This window comes from Melospiza melodia, chromosome 2 (assembly GCF_035770615.1).
Source record: "Melospiza melodia melodia isolate bMelMel2 chromosome 2, bMelMel2.pri, whole genome shotgun sequence".
Taxonomy (NCBI): domain Eukaryota; kingdom Metazoa; phylum Chordata; class Aves; order Passeriformes; family Passerellidae; genus Melospiza; species Melospiza melodia.
Genome location: NC_086195.1, coordinates 66626036 through 66644998, shown reverse-complemented (window position 1 = coordinate 66644998; position 18963 = coordinate 66626036). Strand labels below are relative to the sequence as shown.

The 18963-nt window shown below is 42.1% G+C and overlaps 1 protein-coding gene across 1 annotated transcript in view; it reads left to right on the top strand.

Annotated features, from left to right (window-relative positions):
- Positions 1 to 18963, top strand: part of RSF1 (remodeling and spacing factor 1) — a 60779-nt gene that overhangs the window by 859 nt on the left and 40957 nt on the right. The gene's annotated exons all lie outside the window — the stretch shown is intronic.

The following is an 18963-nucleotide window of genomic DNA, read 5'->3' as shown; positions in this document are numbered from 1 at the left end:
AGAAGCCCTGAGCCCCCCCCATGGCTGCTGTTGTGGGCCGTCTCCTCCACACACACACAGCCAGCCATTGTGTGCCACCTCCATCCCTCTCTTCTCTCCCCTCCTCCTCCCCCATCCCCTCTTCCAGTTGCGGGGGGGACAAGCTGTGTGCTCGCTGCCGCTCCCCCGCCGCCACCTGAGACGTGCGAGCTGGAGGCACAGGTTATGCACTCCGCTGTTTGCTTCCGAGCTGCTCTCGCTCTCCTCTCCTCCCTCTCCAGGAGCAGCTTTGGCTGCCAGACTCTCTAATCCCAGCTGCCCGCGGTGGATGCGGGAGGGCCCGGGCCCAGAGAGCAGCCTGGGCAAGGAGGGCTGTGTGGAGGCGGCCGCAGGAATACAGAGGGGAGGGAGCTTGTTGCTCTTGATCTCTTGTCTCTGTTATTCGTTCGGTTGTTGCCTCTGCACTCTTGCCACATAGGGAGCCCGTGCTGCGCACGGCGCATGCTCGGCGCGGCCCCTTGGAAACTTCCTGCTGCTGGAGGAGCCCGGCTCGGCGCTGCTCCTGCTCCGGCTGCCCCTGCTCCCCCCAAAACGCGCTCGCCCTCGCCTCCTTCCCCGCCGAGCCCACCCTGCCTGCCGCGGGGAAGGGGGCTTGTGTGATTAAATCGGCGTGTAGGCCTTTCCTCATGGGAAGGAAGTTGTATTTTGCTAAGTGCGGGTGTCCTTTGAATTCACAGCAGCCACGGTTGAAACAGAGTGAAATATAATGAATTTGTTTCCTCCTCGTGTTGTCTGTCAATATGAAAGAGACAGCTGAAATCTACAAAATTCTTAAAACAGGGTTAGCTTTGTGGAAAAACTTATGTTTTGATTCAATTCCCCACCACTCCTGTACCTCTTACCTTATATAAAGGACTTTATCGTTTTTGAGAAGCCGCTTAGAAAAAATGTTGTTTTCTTAAACTGTTGCAAAACTTATTAGTAAAAAATACCAACACATTTAAAGGTTTGAATTTTTAGTGAAAACAGTAATTTTAAAGTGGTGTTTGTAAACAAAACTTAATGTTCTTACTGTGTTGCACGGAGTGGATATGTAAAAGTAATTCGGTTGTGTGAGCTGCAAAATAAATTAAACTGAAAGGGTGAGACTGTGGCCTCTGTTTTTAAAATATGCATATTATTAAAAATATGCTTATTATTATATATATATAATATGCATTAAAAAACCCTCAAACACCATAATTTCTGATGACTTTTAGTTGCATGATGGGGGTTGTCAACAGGGTGGTGTTTACTGCATGACTCTTTTCTAAAAAAGAGTCTTATGGTGGTTGCTTTATGGGTTGATTTGATACTTGTCAAGTGTTTAAACTTTTCTTTGTATCGCCCTTCCTGTTTGGCAAGGGACAGGTTATTTTCCCTGCTTTAGAACAGTCCCCCAAGTGGGAGCAGATGCAGCTTCTGAAAATGTAATGTCTGAAGTAGTGGGGTTCTTTGCTTGTGCCTGGTGTAGCTGATGTAACTGTAGAGATAATTCTCATCTCTATAAAAGAAAGAGTGGAGGTGTGAAAAACAAACTTGGATAATTCTTGATGTTTTGTCTGATAGTTGGTGGGTGTCTTGGATATCTTTTCCTTTGATAAAACCAACTTGTTGGGCTTGGTCTGTGGTCTTGGGCTATGGTACACATTATTGCTGGTGTGTTTTACATTTTTGGGAAAATAGCTGCAGTGACTAGGTTTCTCTACTGATTTTTGCTTCAGGTAGCCCTCAAGGTGGTGTTTTTAAGGGTACAAGTCTTAAAGTTGCTAAACACTGATGGAAAACTGAAGGGGTTCTTTTATTGCTGAATATCTGTAATTTACAACTGTATGTAGTTTTCCTTGGAATGCAAAAGGATTTTGATTTCAGTTTGCAATGTACAGTTAGTTTCACTTTTGATACCAGCTTTGCTTGACAGTGGATTTGCAGTGGCATAGTAAAATTGAAAGAAATGTCTATGGAACCTCAAAGTGTTGGGTTCTTTCTCCTGAATTTTTTAGAAACTGGAGCAAGTTTTAAATCTGAACTGTGACATAAGACCTATTTGTAACTCCTCTTCATATTACTTTTGCAATCAAGTAAGGGAATCAGTAGTTTGAGGGTTTCCTTAATTATCTTTGGAAATGTTTTGATGCTCAGCAGTTTAAAAATGTGGGGGGGGATTGTGGGTTTTTTGTTTGTTTTTTTGGTTTTGGTTGTTTTGGTTTTTTTTTTAAGCATGGCCTATATTGTCTGTAGAGTTACTCTTGGGAGATGCCAGCAGAAGTTACTTCCTTTATATTAGGATCCCTAAGGAGAACAAGGAGCTTAAGTTTGGATGTTGTTCAGCAGTTGTATAACAGTGATATTTTCTTTCCTGTTAACAATTAGAACAAAGTACTTGCTCATTATTAAGGCAGCAAGGTATAACCTTTCCCTACAGGAAGGGATGCTGAGCAGATGCTGACAGCTAGGAAGCTATCAGTTATTTCTTAGAGGCTTTTTAGATTTTTGTTATCACATAGACAGTGCTTGAACTTTGCTGTATTACTTCTGCTTAACTGAGAATTTCAAGGCAAATAGTAAGGACAGGAATGCTCAGGTATGAATATTTTTCAATAATAGTCTGACTGATTGAGATATCAAAATAACCTGTATTAGTTGCACATTAGATGCTTTAACCAACTGTACACAGATGGGATTTAGTGGGTAATGTAAAACATACTTGATTGGGAAAGTAAGAATGTATAGTGTTGATTTCATCCCTCAGTATTGAATAGTGGGATAAACTGATAGATTTGGAAGCAGTCTGCTACTTATAAAAGCTCTATGATAAAATAGCTTGATTTTTCTGGCTGGTGGCTCATTTAAAAGTTGCAACCATTCAAAAAAAGTAATATGAACTATAGTTATCTGGTGAAGATTTTATTTTATGAAGAATAATTACCTTGCATTTATGAGTGCTCATTCTTGCTTTAAGTACAATGTTGTGACTAGGGTTGCAGTTTTGACACTCTTGAATGTCTTAGGAAGAAGTAAAGTTGAGTGTCTGTCAAGATGGTGACAGTGTTAACTCACAGAATTTGCTAGTTGCTATGCCTGCAGAAGTAAGTTGTTTTTTGTAGGGTTTATTAAAAAGCAACTGCTGTGATTTAACCCCAGTTGTAAGCTCAGCCCCATGCAGCCACTCGCTCACTGTCCCCTGGTGGGATGGGGGAGAGAATTGGAAGGATAGAAGTGACCCAACCAGTGGGCTGAGAGAGGCAGTTTGTTAAGGAAAGCAAAATGAGGAATTTGTTCACCACTTGCCATGGGCAGGCAGGTGCTCAGCTCCAGGACAGCAGGGCTCCATCACGTGTAAGGGTGGCTTGGGGGGACAAATGCCATGGTTACCAATGTTCTAGTCTTTCTTCTAGCCCCAACTTTACATGCTGATCATGGCACCCAATGGACTGGATATCCCTTGGGTCATTTGGGGTCAGCTGTCCTGCCTGTGTCCCTTCCCAGCTCCTTGTACACCTCCAGCCCCCTCACTCCTGGGGTCTGTGGGGAGCAGCAAAAGCTTTGGCTCCATGTGAGCGCTGCTCAGCAATAACAAAAGCAACTTGGTGTTCACAGGCACAGGTTGCCCAGAGAAGCTGTGGCTGCTCCATTCCCTGGAAGTGTTTGAGGCCAGGTTGGATGGGACTCTGAGCAAGCTGGTCTGGTGGGAGGTGTCCCTGCCCATGGCTGGGGGTTGGAACGAGATGATCCTTAAGGTCCCTTTCAACCCAAGCCATTCTAGGATGATCAACACTATTTTGAGGTACAAATCCAAAACAAAGCCCCATACCAGCTACTATGAAGAATATTAACTCCAAGTCCACCACAGGAACCCAGTATATGATTTTAGGTGGAACTTCTGGTGGCTGAGAGCTGTCATTACAACCGCATTGCTCTGCTTATAGATGCAAAACTAAAGTAATGCTACAGATCATTCTGCATTATGCTGTGGTACTGCATCTCCTTTGCCTCTGCTTGCTTCCAAAGGCAGAACTGCAAACTGGAACAAATTATCACAGGAAAGCAATACTTGTTCTCCTTGTTCTTACAAACATGTGCTGTAGTCGCTTTCTTGTTTCCTCGGGATTTTTTTGTTTAGTTGTTTTTTTTCCTTGGCTTGTTTTTTGTTGTTGTTGGGGGTTTTTTGAGATAGTTATTACTTGCAGTAGAAGAGAAATTGCAAATTTAAATAGTAAAAAATGTGGTAGAGGGGAGCAAAACCTATATTTGTATTTAGGGCTGTGTCTAAGGAACCATGCTATCAAGTCACCACGTCCTTTGTGTCAGTAAATAGCTCGAGAATTGGTATAAATGTTAATTAAGCACTTGGTCTCTTGTGAATGAAAATATTAGTAGAATGTTAGCTTGCACAACAGAAATCTAATTTTACACATGACTACGCAAAACACTCGCTGGTTTGCCAGGTTCCCTGGTGAGTGAATGGGAGAGCCTCTCCCGGAGGTGAATGGCATCTTCCAAAGTGTGCTAGGCTGCATTAGCTCATCGATTTTTGCAGGCTTTTCTTAGCAGTGTGGTGTTTGATTTGTTCTTCATTGAAATGGTCACAAGTACACATGCTTTGTGTGTGCTTTCCAGTAAAATTGCATCACAGTCTTGTTGCTGAAGACCATACTAAAGGTGGTCTTGAAAATAGCAAGTGAGTTTTATGTGGATTTCCAGTCTGAAGCGCTCTTCCATACTCTCACTGCAGCTCAGACTTCTTTATCACATTTGACTCTTGGCAGTCACCCTGCCAGACTGACCTAGCCTCCAAGATTGTTGCTTAATTACAGCATGAATGTGTTATGTTTGTTTGGAGTGTTGTAATAAAACCACTCTGCACATGTTGACAGGGGTGTAAATGATTTAAAGAAAGACGTGGTGAGGTGCAAATGCCTGGTGGGAGGTTCATTTTCCTTTTCTGTCTTTATAATGACTGCTTAGGTTAAGGGCAGGCAGCTATGGAAAATCTGTGCAAACAATTTTTAAGCAGTACCTGTTACTACATCATAGACCTGAAAAAAAACTCTTTGGGTATATCAGAACTTACTACTAAAGCAGCAAGTTCTCTTTTATAAGGTGCTGTGTTTTTCTTGATTCTTCTATAGATCTAAAACATTTTTTCAAATTAATTTGGATATTGAAATAATTTGTTTTCAGTAGGTTATGCCTGTGGTTTTTTATTGTCATTGCAATACTTCTGGAAAGCAATACAATGTTAAGCTTAAGGGTTCTTAACCATTCTCTGAAAAAGTTAACTATTAACATTAACTTAAACTGCTGCTGAATATTTATATATCTAGGAGAAAGATACCTGAAACTTTGTAGCTGTTTAATATAACTAGCAAAGGCAGCTCTATCTAACGACAAGGAGCTTGACAGACTCTCAAGCTCAAGATGAGCTGTGTTCCCAGTGATAAAGGTAGTGAAATGGTGTTCTGTTAATGTGATTGATTTTTTTCTTGTATTTAATGTTTGATAATCAAGTGTGTTTGTGTACCATTGATCAGAAGTTACAGGGTTGATGTGACTCTTAGGTAAAGTTGTGATACGTTGCAGTAACCCGTAATATCCACAGAAGATTGATTAGTATTAAAAGTAGGTGATAAATGTGATATGGAAGTACTGTCAGACATTGCTTCACTTTAAATTTAATAATTGATATTGTACATAAGATTTATTACCTGGTTTCAGTGAAGGATTAATTCATTTGATGTCCTCTTATGTAAATGGCCAAGTTTTGACATAAAATGTTGGTAGTGTCTGTAGTGCTGGGTGGGTGGAGTTTATTCTCACTTTATATATTGCTGCATCTTCCTCATTAACATATTAGGTGTGTGGCTATATTGATATTAGAAGCTTTCTGCCCTGAAACTGTATCAGGAGGTAATGCTTTTCATCTGCTCTCCAGGCCCGAGTGGTCATGTCTTTTCACACCCAGTGAATAAGAAATTTTAACTGCTGTTCTGAATCAGTCAAGTAGTTATCACCTTTATGCAGGCTGACCTGACTGTGTTTGTGGAATGTAAGTATATAATAGTGCCTTCCTGCTGAATCTAGGGACTCAACCAAAACATTTATGTCAAAGCCATTAATCCACCACCTGTTAGTAAAATGCTGCATTTTTAAGTTAGCAGCTAACTACTGGAGAATAAAAACATAACCAGTGAACTTTAGAACTTGGTATATTTCTTCTGTGCTTGTTTCATTTTTTACTGTGATGGAGGCTCTACACTCATGTTTCTAGACACCAAATAAAATAATTTGTTGAAGATAGACTCCAGTGGCTTGGAGATGATATCCTCAACCAGCATAAGAGGGTTAAATCTGGAGAAAGTAAGTAGCACATCATTCTTGCACCAACTTCATGGCAAATAAGTCTCTAATGCAGAATAAACTCATCTGGGCTACGCTTCAGTCAGTGTAGATTAATCTGATGTTAAGGTCAATGTGCCACATCTACACATGCTTTTTGATCATTCATTTAAGGAGTGAAGTTTATCTTGGAAATAATTATCTCATAACTATTCCTATTTTGCTAGTTTTTCCATGGGGAGATTTCACACCTTTATGTGTGTTGAGCTGGCATGTCAGCTCATCCCAGTGTGCTTTCACATTTACGCTGTTAATGCAGTTTTTGGTAGATTCCACATCTCATGATCCAGCGTAGAAGCCAGGTGAGCACTGTACTTCTGGTGAGAGAAGCAGTTCAGTCCTTGCCAGTAGCACTGCCCATCTGAAGGAGATGGCAGAATGCCATATGGAATGGAAAAAAGGAACTTGGGACACTGCTCTTCAGGCATAGATGAGCTACAGAGCATCTGAGGCCCCCTCAAAGTTCAGCCTTCCTAGGGGTTATGCAGATTCTGTTGGAGCACGTGTCTTCGTCAAGGAAGAGTGATATGCTTTCAGTAGGTGGCTTTATTGAATTCCAACACAGCTTGGATGTTATAGAACTAGAGGAAAAGCTTCTGATATTACTTCCAAGTCAGAGTCTTATTCAGGACAAGTGTATAAGATCCAGATGGAAATTCTTGTGTCCGGGGTGAGATGGTGTTTAGTGAAGGAAGCTCCATGGCAGTGCTGTACTGCAGTACATTTGTATTGGAGAACTTCATAAACATCAGGGTGAGTTGTGTGTGATCCCATTATCACATGTAAGGTGGAAGTTATGTTTTAGCCAGCATTCCATCAGCACTTTGCCTTGGCCAACTTCAGAGGTTTGCAGAAGCTCTAAGAGTTTCTCAGAATGTTCTCCCTCTACCCGTCTTTGTTGCTCAGGGTCTTCCTGAGTTTTCAGCACTTACCGTGAACTTCTTTTCTCTTGTTTGGGATTATTTTAAGCTGTATTGTGTAGTGTAAGAACAGTTAGCTGATAGACATGTACAATTATTAGTGCCCACTGCTTGGTACATACACTTCTGAGCTCATCCCAAAGCTGACATTTAGACAACAGAATCACAGAACAGCTCAGATTGGAAGGGAAAACGGTGGGTCATCTGGTGCAACTTCTGTGCTCAGTCAGGGCCATCCTAGAGCACAGTGCACAGGATTGCACCCAGACAGTTCTTGAATAACTCCAGCAGGGAAACTCTACAACCTCTCTGGGCAGCCTGTTCTAGTGCATGGTCATCCATACAGTAAAGAAGTTCTTTCTCATAATCAGCAGGAACTTCCTGTGCATCTGTTCCTGCCTATTGCCTTGTGTCCTAGTGCTTGTCGCCACTGAGGAGAACCTGGATCTGTCTTCTTGGCAGCCTCCCTTTGGATACTTACAAATATGGATGAGATCCCCTCTCAGCCCTCTCTTCTCGAGGCTGAGCAGGCCTCAGCCTGTCCTCCTAAGAATGATGCTCCAGTCCCTTAATAATTTTCATAGCCCTCCACTGTACCTGCTCCAGGAGCTCCGTGTCTCTCTTGTGCTGAGGAGCCCAGAACTGGACACAGCACTCCAGGCGTGGCCTTACCGGCTCTGAGTGGAGGGGCAGGGTCACCTCCCTCGCCCTGCTGGCCGTGCTTTCCCTGAGGCAGCCCAGGATACCATTGGCCTTTTTAGCAGCAGGGGCACTGCTGGCTCATGGACAGCTTGTTGTCCACCAGCACCCCTGGGTTCTTCTCTGGAAGGAGCAGAGCTGCTTTCCAGCAGGTCAGCCCCCAGCCTGGGCTGCTCTGTGAGTTTATTCTTTCCCAGGTGCAGCACCCTGCATCTGCCCTTGCTGAATTTGAGAAGTTCCTCTCTGCCCATCTCTCCAAGGCCCTTCTGAAGGGCTGCACAGCCCTCTGCGGTGTTGGCCACTCTTCTCAGCTTGGTGTGAACTTGCTGCAGAGTAATCTGTCCCTTCATCCAAGTCATTGATGGATGAGTTAAACAATACTGGACTCAGTGTAGAACCTTGGGGGACTCTGCTAGTGACAGGCTTCCAACTAGACCCTGTGTTTCTGATGATGACTCTTTGGGATCTGCTGTTCCACCCCGCTGTCTGGTCATCCAGTCCACACTTCCTGAATTTGTCCATGAGAATGTTGTGAGAGACAATGTCAAAATCCTTGCTAAAGTCACGGTTCACAATATCCACTCCTTTCCCCTTGTCCATCCACTTTCATTGTAGAAGCCAATTGGGTTGGTCAAGCATGATTTAATGAGTCTATGCTGACAATTCCTGATCACAGTGACAGGAAGAATTTCTTTGTGTGGGGTGAAGCAGAGGACAGGAGCTACTGAACTGTCAAGAAAGGGCAGATGATGGGAAGATGATGAATAGATAACTTGATGAAGAATGCTGTGGCTGTGTGCTCACTACTGCCTCAAAGCCAGTTCTTCTTTGGGAGAACCCATTTTAATACCCAATTCTGTCTCTGGGCCATACAATGCTTCTTGGTACAGCTGTGTTCCTCCCCGTTCATGACAACTGGGAGTTGAGGGAAGTATTCAGGATTTTGTGTTATCTGCCATTGTTGGAACAAGTGTCCTCTGGTATCCTCCCAGGACCATCTCTGTTGTGCTCCTCTGGGAGGAAAAGCAGCAGCATGGCTGGTGAGAGCTGACTTGCATTCCAGGAGCATGTTCCGATGCAGGCAGTGTGCTCTGGGAATGCCGTGTGCACTGCAGGGCCCATCCCACGGTGAGGGAGGCTGCCTGTGGGGGCTGCAGGGCTGTGGAGCACCCTCCCAGTGTGCTGCAGGCTCTTCATTACTCCCTGCTTGAGCACTGATGATGGGGCAGAGCAGTGCAGCAGTGTTTGATGTTTCTTGAGTTCAGTAAAATGTTTAAGCCATTGAGAAATAATAAAACTTGTAAAAGGTGTGTATATTTTTTTACATCCTCCAGCCTTGCAGTAAGAGCATAGTGTTCCAGTTGTGGAATAGCAAGGTCTGTGGCAGTTCATTACACTGAGCTGATCTTTCTACACTATTTCATTACCCTTTCTCCTCTTCCTTTTTTTCTCCAAATCAATGAACTTTCCTTTGCTTCAACTCATCTATAAAAACTCGACTAACATTTTAGCGTTTTAGCATTAGGTATTTCTTAGTAGCCTCTAGCTTTTGTCAGTCTCTCATCTCTTCCCCAAGAGCTAAACAAAGCTCTTAAAGCTCAAGCAGCTGAGAATTTCTCAGAACTACTGTAGCAATTCTGACCATATTGATGTCTAGTGGTCTGGGGAAAACAATTTTCCTAAGTGAGAGAAGGCCTATTTTTCAAGATTCCCGTGCTTCAGCAGCTCTGTTTTAGTATTCAGTTTCTTTCCATTATGATCATTTAGGTCTTTTAGTACTTTGGAGAAAAATGCTGCTTATACCCTTGAACTCACAAGCTTGGTTGATCTTTGAAGAATGGAGATATTTGTGAAATAAACAGGGCAGGAAACTTTTTCTTCTTTTAATGCCTTTATTAAAAGTGATCAGCTCAGAATTGGGCAGTTCCCGTCGTCTCTCCCAAGGCGACTCAGAGGAGGAGGAGGAGGAGGATATGCGCGGCTTTGTCCACCAGGGGCAGAGCTGGGGGTCCGGCCCTCGTGGGAGCCTTTGGGGCGTCGTGACCCCTTCGGATGTTGGTTTTCGCCGCTTCGCCCCGTCCGCTCCCGGTTTCGGGACGACTCCTGTGCTCAGGGTGAGAGGGACTACGAAGGTTTTCCGCATCTCTGCAGGCTGAGCACTCCGTTCCTGACGTCCAGACATCACTCCAATCTCTCAACTCTTAGTTGGCTCGTTGTTTGGGGGTCTTTTTTAACAAGCTAGAAGCAGTAGCTTCTCATGGCATGCTGGTCCTGGAGTTATCTTACATATCTACCCCCCCCCCCAGTCTCTTCTCACTGTTCGGGAGGTACCCCACCCTTCACTGTCCCAGAGAAAAGCCATTAACTCGCCCCAGCCAGGGCTTTTACTGATACAAAAACAACTTTTAACGACAACGACCCGTAGTTACCATAACACGCGAGCAGCACCTGAGCAGCAACAGTGGTAACCTTTTCCTCACAAAAAATTAGAAGAATTTTGTTCATAACATTTGATATCAAGATATTTGAAGCAAATGGTACCTTACCTACCCTGATCTCTAAAATCCTCTTTTCCAGGAAAATGGGGCTTATCAGCATGAAGTTCTGCCTGGTTTTTTGGTTGTGTGTGGTTATACCATTTTTCTGTCCTGACAGTGGTCTTGAGCCAGTAGTATGCTGAATAAAACTCCTTGTTTAGGTTTGTGTGTAAGTAAACCCTTATTTCCTAGTCTACTCAGTGTCCCTCTGGTACTGCCCTGGCTATTTTCCAGCTCATCTACAGCTATCTAGGAGCACCAGTGCCAGGGCACATTTATTGCCTTTTAGTATTAATGGCTACCAGGATATAAAGGTTTCCTCCTGAGAACAAACTGCAGTGTTTCACAAAAGCTGTATTAATTAGTGAATGATAAAGTGTGGAAATTTTAGTTTGATCCCAGAGCCTTCAGTGTGGCGTTCTTGTAATTATCAACAATATATTGCCCCCAAGCATCCAAGGTGGAGAGGTGTGTGATGGGTGCAACAACAGCAAAAAGGAACACTTAACCCCCCTCCCAGTATTGCCTGGAGGTGATAGTTAAGAGGGAACCAGTTTAAGCTGCCATAAAGTGGCCATGTGAATGCCCTGCTTTACAAAAGACACTTCCATTAAGTGGCAAAATCATCCCTTAAACTGTATGTTTAAGCTTATACAAAATCTGTAGCAGACAGCGTTAGCTGACCTCCTAATAACATGTTAACACTGTGTATAAAGGTTAAGAAAGTTTAGCAGCAGGTAAGAAAAATTGATATGGCAACAAGGGAGCTTTTGGAAGACCTGACCTTAATAAAGGGAGACCAGAAGGAGTAGTCATAAGTCAAGGAATAAAAGCACTATGTCCTAGATGATGAAGCATGTTCACAAAGCTAGTAGATGTCTCTGAATGCAGGTTGGACAAATGGGAGCAGGATGGTGAGGATAAGCCTGAGGGCTAAGGGTTGGTTTGTCTGCTGAGTAGAAATTGTTTGAAAGGTGGAAATCTAACCCTGCTGAAGTCCAGGAGAACGTATTCATAGCTAGCAGTAGATAGAAGGAAGTTAAAAAGTCCAAGTGGAGTTTGCAGAACATGTAGACAGAAAAATGTCTTATGTAAAAAGAAGAAAAATCTAGGAGACATGGATGGCTAACATCATCAGCCACATTGCAGTGATTAAAATCAGTATGTTACTGAGAACTTAAATAACCTCTTTGCATAAGGTGTCATTATTAGACTAATTTGTGATATCTTGATTCTATTGCCTTTCTTGCAATAATGGTGAAATATGGTAAAACTGACATATTAGGAAATTATATAGAACACGGTTCATAATGTGGAAGCATGCTGAGTTGCCTGGATTAGGTATTAGCTTGGCTTTCTGAAAAGGTACAGCTGGTAAAAAAGATACAGGTGTGTATTTGAGTAAAGAAATGGAAACCAGAGTGGGTAACATGTTTTAAACGCTTCAGCAAAGAGTTAGGAAATCAAAAGGAAGGAGCTTTTACATCTAGTTTTCATAAACTTCATGAAATTGTAATTTCATAGTTCTAATAGTTGTAGTAGTTATTCTCCAGAGAGAAATATTCTGCTGTTTTCTTTTGAAAGCATGGGTAATTTCTCTGAAGCAAAGATAGGTGGCTCCTGTTTGACATATGCGTACATACGGATGCAGTCTTTTTAAAGAGGTCACTGATTAAGGTGGTTGACTTGGCGTTCCAGAGCAACCTTATGTGGCATGACCCACATAGTAACTCTCTTGCCCAGCCCTTTCTTTGATGTTATTCTTTGTGGCAGGAGGAATCAGGTGAGGCATGAGAATGTTTTTAGCCTTTGGAGTCTACAGCCCAGCATGTTAATGCAAACTGATGTTACCACTGGTCTGTGTTCTTGCTGTGGAGGGGCTTTGCTTTCTGTCCAGCCCTGACAACCCTGCCTGGCAGAGGGCTGGCAGAACACGTGGGGGTGCACCACTCCAGCAACCACTGAATGTGAGTCAGTGTCCAGAGGGAAAGCACCATCAGAAACCCTAAACTGATTAAATAACAGGATGTTGGTGAGAAAAATAATTATTTTTTATTGCTCTCTATATATACTACTATATACTGTAGTATAAATAAAGTAGAATTCCTAATTTATTTTAATTTTTTTTTTTTAATATTGTGGGCAATTAATCTCATTTGCCAAGAAACCAGAAGGATGTTTTTAAAAAGATCAAGGTGTAAGATGGCTAATTCAGCCTAAGGGGAAACACTGCTGTCGATAAAATAGTATTACCAATGGGCAACAAAACTGCAAATGAAGGAGAGTTGTAAGTATATATTATAAAGGAAAATGTTTATGACAAATACATCCCAAAATATTTAAAATTAGCTGTTAGCTCAACAAAATACTCTAGGTAATACTGTGATAATTCAGGAAAGCATGTCTATTAACATGGTCATGGAGTTTTAAAATTAACAAAATAACAGATTGCATGAGGAGTGGGCAGAGAATCATACTAAAACTTGGGGTATATATTATTTTGAGTATATGTATCTACCTCTTGTTTTGTTTGCTTGTTTGCCTCTATCTTGATTTTAGTGCTCAGCAGTGGCAGCTCCATCTTGAAAGATAACACGGAACATAGAGGAAGGAGGACTGCATGGCAGCTTATACTATTGACATCAGAGGACATTTTTAAAAGTATTCAAAGCAAGGCTCCTAGAGTTTTGCATTCCTTTTATATTGTAAAACTAGAAAAACAGTGCATTGAATGAAACTCAAAAGTAATTGAGATTTAGATGCCTTTCACATGTTCTGTAATTGCAGCTGATTGCTGCAAATTATTATTGAGGCCAGAGCCCACAATATTTAGAAACTGATAAATGTTGTGTTGTAGTGAAAATATTTTAAAATAAAACTAAGAACACTAAGTTTCTTGCTTTTATATTAAGCCAGGCTCTATGAAAAGGTGATTTAAAGCTAACCTAGGGGCAGGTAATTTTGTTACATGTGCTGTGGGTTTTCTTTACTCACGTTCTGAAAGAGCAGCGGATGGTCACTGTCACATGGAGTGATGTGCACCATGGCTTTCTTTTCCAAGTGCCGTGCTCAGCTGTTCCTACTGTTCAGTGTGTTTGTCTTCCTTTCTGTTTTGTCTTATATGGGAAGGGAAGGATTTGATGGCAGAAATTTTATGCTTTCAGATACTGTTGTGTGTTTGGGTTACTTTGTGGCACTTTGCATCTCCCTGCAGCCCAAGCAGCCAGGCTCTTCCCAGCTCCTGATAGCATCTAGCTGCGGTTGTGTAGGTTGGAGGGTTTGTATCCTCAGACATGAGGACTGAGTGATGGCAGGCATTATGGAAATGGTAGCTGCAAATCCAGTGTCCCTTCAGGCTGTTACCCTTGTCTTGCTTTCTAGCTCAGATTAAAAGTTGTGTAAGAGGTGGCTGATGGCAGCTGAACCCGAGTTACTCAGAGGCAGCAGAGCTGCCAGTCTGGCAAAGGAGTCTGAGGCTTTGAGGCTGCCTGGACAGGAGATGATGTCGACCCTGAAGGGAACAGTCTTGGCTCCCCTGGGAAGCTGCAACAGCCCCACAGTTACAACCGTTTCTTGCAATTAAAAGAATTATGTTAACAGGGGTAGATATTTTAATAGTGCTGACAGGTCAAAACATGAGTTTGCTCATAGAAATTCATACCTGAGAGTTGGGCAGTTCGAGGAATGAAGCTTCTGTGAGTCTTCACTTTGTGCATGATTTGGTTACCAGCTCTCCAGAGGATATAAGTGGTTTGCTTTAAATCTAAAGCAGTCTTCATTTTAGATCTAGGCCTAAGGAGGTTGGTGAAAATCACGCTGTGTACTACTTTATGTACCACTAGCACTTTGTCAGACAACTGTCTTGGACAATTCTGCTTCTTAAATTTCTATTGTTACATGCTTCCTGGGTTTCATTAGACATAATGAACAAAAAGTTGGTACTAATTCTGAAATTATTTAAAAGAACCCTCATTTTCTGTGCTAACTGGGTTAAAGTTGTAGAATTCTTGGTTTGGGATCATGAATTCATCTGTAGAATGACTTTCATCCAGCCATGTGACTGCTGCCTTTCACAGAAACCTTTGTCAGCTGCTAGAGGTGTTCCTCTGTTATGATTGTTTGTTCAAAGTCTCTGAGATATGGTGCATCTCATTCTGGATATCTGATATTTTTATAAATTATTTTAAAATTTCACTTGTACTGCTGCTAGATTAATGAACTGATATCACCTTAGAGCAGAACAGGCGTGCAGTTACTTATTTCCAGCTGACAGGGACGCGTGTTCTGCATTGCAGAATGACTTGAGTTGGCTTCACCTTCAAAGTTTGCTTATCCTGATCCTTAAAAAAGCCTCATGCTCACATAATGCTGCTGCCTGTCAAATACCAAATGCTTACTGAATAGTACTCAAATGTTTCTGCACCAGTTCCTCGCTGCCGGATGTTTTGAAAAGCATAAAATGTGTGTCTTTGCACTGTAGTTTTTTTCTTGTACTTCTTTAGGGTCCAGTCAATAAAAAATATTATGAAAGAAACTATGGTTTCTAAGACTAGGTTTTCAAAAAAAAGGTGTCTGCAATATTTGACAGCTACTGTGAAACTACAAAGAAATATTTAGCTGTTGCTATGGTTGAGAAAAATTGTTGAAAGATGAAAGATAAAATGGTGAATCCCTGAGTATAAATGACTTTTATTTGAAATACAGGTTGGATCACCAGTGACTAGGGAAAAAAACTACTATTTCTAAAATTAAATCTGAAAAAGGACAGAAATGTCCTTGTAGTAGAGCTTACATGATGCGTGGAAGAGAATAAATATTTGGGATTCTTTGGTGTTGTGGGACTTAGTTTTGGGGTTTTTTGTTGGTTGGGTTTTTCCATCTGAAGAGAAGATTGAGGAATTTTAACCTTGGTAATGAAATCTTCTTTAGAAAAGTGGGTTTTATTCAACCTAAGTTTTTTAATATTGCCATTTTATTCAAGTGAGAGATGTGGGAGAAAGTGATTTTGTGGTATAATCAACATCCTCCCTCTGTTAATGCTGTTAATATTCACACTTGAGAAATGTGGCAAAATTGACACCACAGGAACGTTTCTAGTAACAAAACAATGTAAGGGATTAAAATGCATTTACTTGTTTTCATATAGTGGAGTGAAAAAGGACTTTTATTCAACTTATCCTCTAACAGAAAGTGTTAAAAGCAGCTTGTTATGTTCATTATATGAATAAAGCTAAATAAAGCTGACAGCTTCTTAACTACTGATGTATACAACTCTATGCTCATGTGTACTAAACACTTAGTTCACTGCACTGAAGATGCTTCTAGTTTAACATAGCAGGATATAAGCTTTCATCTGAAGTTAAATGCTGCCATGCTCAGACATTTGATTTTGTCTGCTGGAAGTGTTTGTACACAGATGAAGTGTTGGAGCTAGAGTCAGATCTGCAGTGGTAACTCTCTGTTTAATGGGGAGCGTAAGAGCTTAGGGAAGGGTTTAAGAACAAGATGTACCCAGTACCTGATAACACTCCTGTATCTTTCAGACCTTCCCCAGCCAGGGGTGGTTTTCACTGGAAAAAGTTGCCAGACACTCTATAACAGAATTAATCTCTTCAAGTGTATTTAGCAGAGCACAGATGTTTTACTTCAGGATGGGCTGACTCTTCCTGAAAGTGTGTTTCTCTCTGTGGGTTGTAAATGGATTATATGGAATTAGCTCAGGTGTCAGTATCTACATTTGTAGATTTCTGCCCAGGTGCTTAGATGAATACTACTGCTATGTTGCTGCCCTTTCCTATTTTTTAAAGGCAAAATATCTACAAAATTCCAGAAGTTTAGTATAGGAATGAAAATTCAGGCTCCTTTTCACAGGAGTTAGAGCATTTATTTTCTAGTTGCTTGCCTTCTGTCTGGGCCACCCTCCTAGGAGGGAGTTGGAATTTTGATCCGAGAGTGCATGAAGACACTGAATTAAATTTTAGCACTTCAATGGCTGTGCAACTTCTTTGTGTTAGATCAAAAGGTGAGCATGGTGAACATTGCCATCTCAACTTCTTTTGCTTACATCCTTTCTGCAAGTGTGAGCCTCCATAATTGTAGTGGCCAGCAAGTGCCTCAGTCCAGGCTGACATCGGGATGTAAATCCTCCTTTTGCTACTGATATTCCCGAGGGGTTGTGCTTCCTGATATGTGCCTCTGTAGCATTTCTTATGGCAGAGTTGGACCAAGCCCTCTGATCAACCTGCTTGTTCTTTTTGGTACGGCTCTTAACTCCACTTGGGCTTTCTGTAGGACACCTCTGTGCCTAGCACAAGTAGAATGGGCAAGTGTATTCTGCAACCTGCTCCAAAGGCTGGCTCCCAGTGCCTGAACTGGGCGTGTTGATGCCACCCAGTGCGGCTCATCTCTGCCGCTTCTTCCAGTGGGAAAAAACCTCAACTACTGAAATTTCTCTGAAGTGAAATCACCCCAGTATATCCAGAAGCCATGGAGATGCATTCTTGCAGTGAGGAGCTGTGAAGCACACTAGAATCTACTACTAAAGTGTAATCTTTACAATTACCTTTGTCATACATACACTTTATCTGAGAATTGTAATTGCACAGTTCAGGGCTAAGGAAGGAAATGGGGAGGATTTTCTGTTCACGGTTTAGAAGTCTTGGTTGTACTGGAGACTGAGATGCATCAGCAGGCAAGAGAATCCTGTAGTAATTTTAGTTTCCTGTTTGTATCAGCTACAGTGAAGCCAGAATGGAAGATACCTGTGCTGCAGTGTCTTTGCTTTTATGGGGTGTGGTCCCAGCAGTTTCCGTCAGGGTTTGGATCTGCCCAAATGAAGGATCAGCAAGTCAAGTGCACTTGAATTTAGACAGTAGAAATGTATGGTGTTGTCTCTGCATGTGAGTTAACTGCCAACCATGGCTACCAGTGACAGTTTCAAATGTTTTCAGTACCTCTTTTTAAAGGCAATCTGCTTGTTTGCATTATTGCTGCCACAGCTTGATTTGTCTTACTTGCTCCTCACATGTTCTAAGTTTGTAGACTAGAGCCCATTTTTTATTCAATACATTTTTTGAGTCAGTGAACTGGGCTTTTATTTGCTGTCTTTCCTGGACCATTTTTGGTTTCTAAAATAGATTCTGTGCTATTTTTTCTTGAATTGTTTTCAAAGTAATTTTCTTTTTTTCTTCTACCTCCTATTGTTTTTCATTGCACGGTACAGCATGTTTTTCTTGCTAAGTTTTATGCTTTTTTCTAACATCAGTGCTGCTTTGGTTAACCTTTCTGCTGTTCCTTATAATATATTAGCTTAAAAAGTCCCCAACATCCCCAGGCACTTAATAGCCAGAGAATGAAATAGGAGGCCTGTGAAAGATTAAGTTATCTTGTCTGCTAAAGGGCTGCTGAGGAACAGCTCTCCAGCGATTTTGTTTACTTTCATACGGCCTTTAATTCCAGCTTCAGGAGTTATGTCGATGACAATGAGAGTGATTTTTTAAATCTCAGTTTCATATACAGAGAGAAGGTAACTGATGGAGTGTGAGCATTAGAAAGCAAAGCATAATCAGATTGAACTGCAGACAGGGGAGGATTGTAAAATAAAAGATATGGGAGGAAAGGGTGCTCAAGGTGGTGCTTTGAGTTTAGGAAAGAGTGTTTGGGAATCTGTTTCTCAGGAAGGGACCTGGTGGTGGTGGTTGACAGCCACTGAACATGAGCCAGCTGTGTGCCCAGGTGGCCAAGAAGGCCAGTGGCATCCTGGCCTGTATCAGCAGTAGCGTGGCCAGAGGGACCCCAGCAATGACTGTCCCCCTGATTCACCTGAGGCCATACCTCAAATTCTGTGTTCTGTTTTGGGCCCCTCAGTGCAAAGAAGACATTGAGATGCTGGAGTGTGTCCAGAAATGGGAAACAAAGCTGGTGAGGGGTCTGGAGCACAAGTCTGGTGAGGAGCAGCTGAGGCAACTGGGATTTTTTATTCTGGAGAAAAAGAAGCTCGGGGGACCTTATCACTCCACAACTGCCTGAAAGGAGGTGGCAGCCAGTTGGAGGTTGGTCTGTTCTCCCAAGTAACAAAGAATAGGGCAAGAATAAATGGTCTCAAGTTGTGCTGACAAGGTTTAGTTTGGATATTAGGTAAATTTCTTCATGGAAAGGGTTGTCAAGCACTGGAAAAGGCTGCCCATGGACATATTTGTGTTGATGAGGCACCTGGGGACATGGTTTACTGCTGGGACTTGGCAGTGCTGGGTTGAACCGATACAATGAGGTCAGGATGCAGCTCTGCTAGCAAGGTCTGTTATGCTGGTGATGCAATTTACTAAAAGAACTGGGGTAGAAAAGGCATTTTGGTCCCAGTTCAGAGCACTTTCCATGTTTGCAAGTGGCAG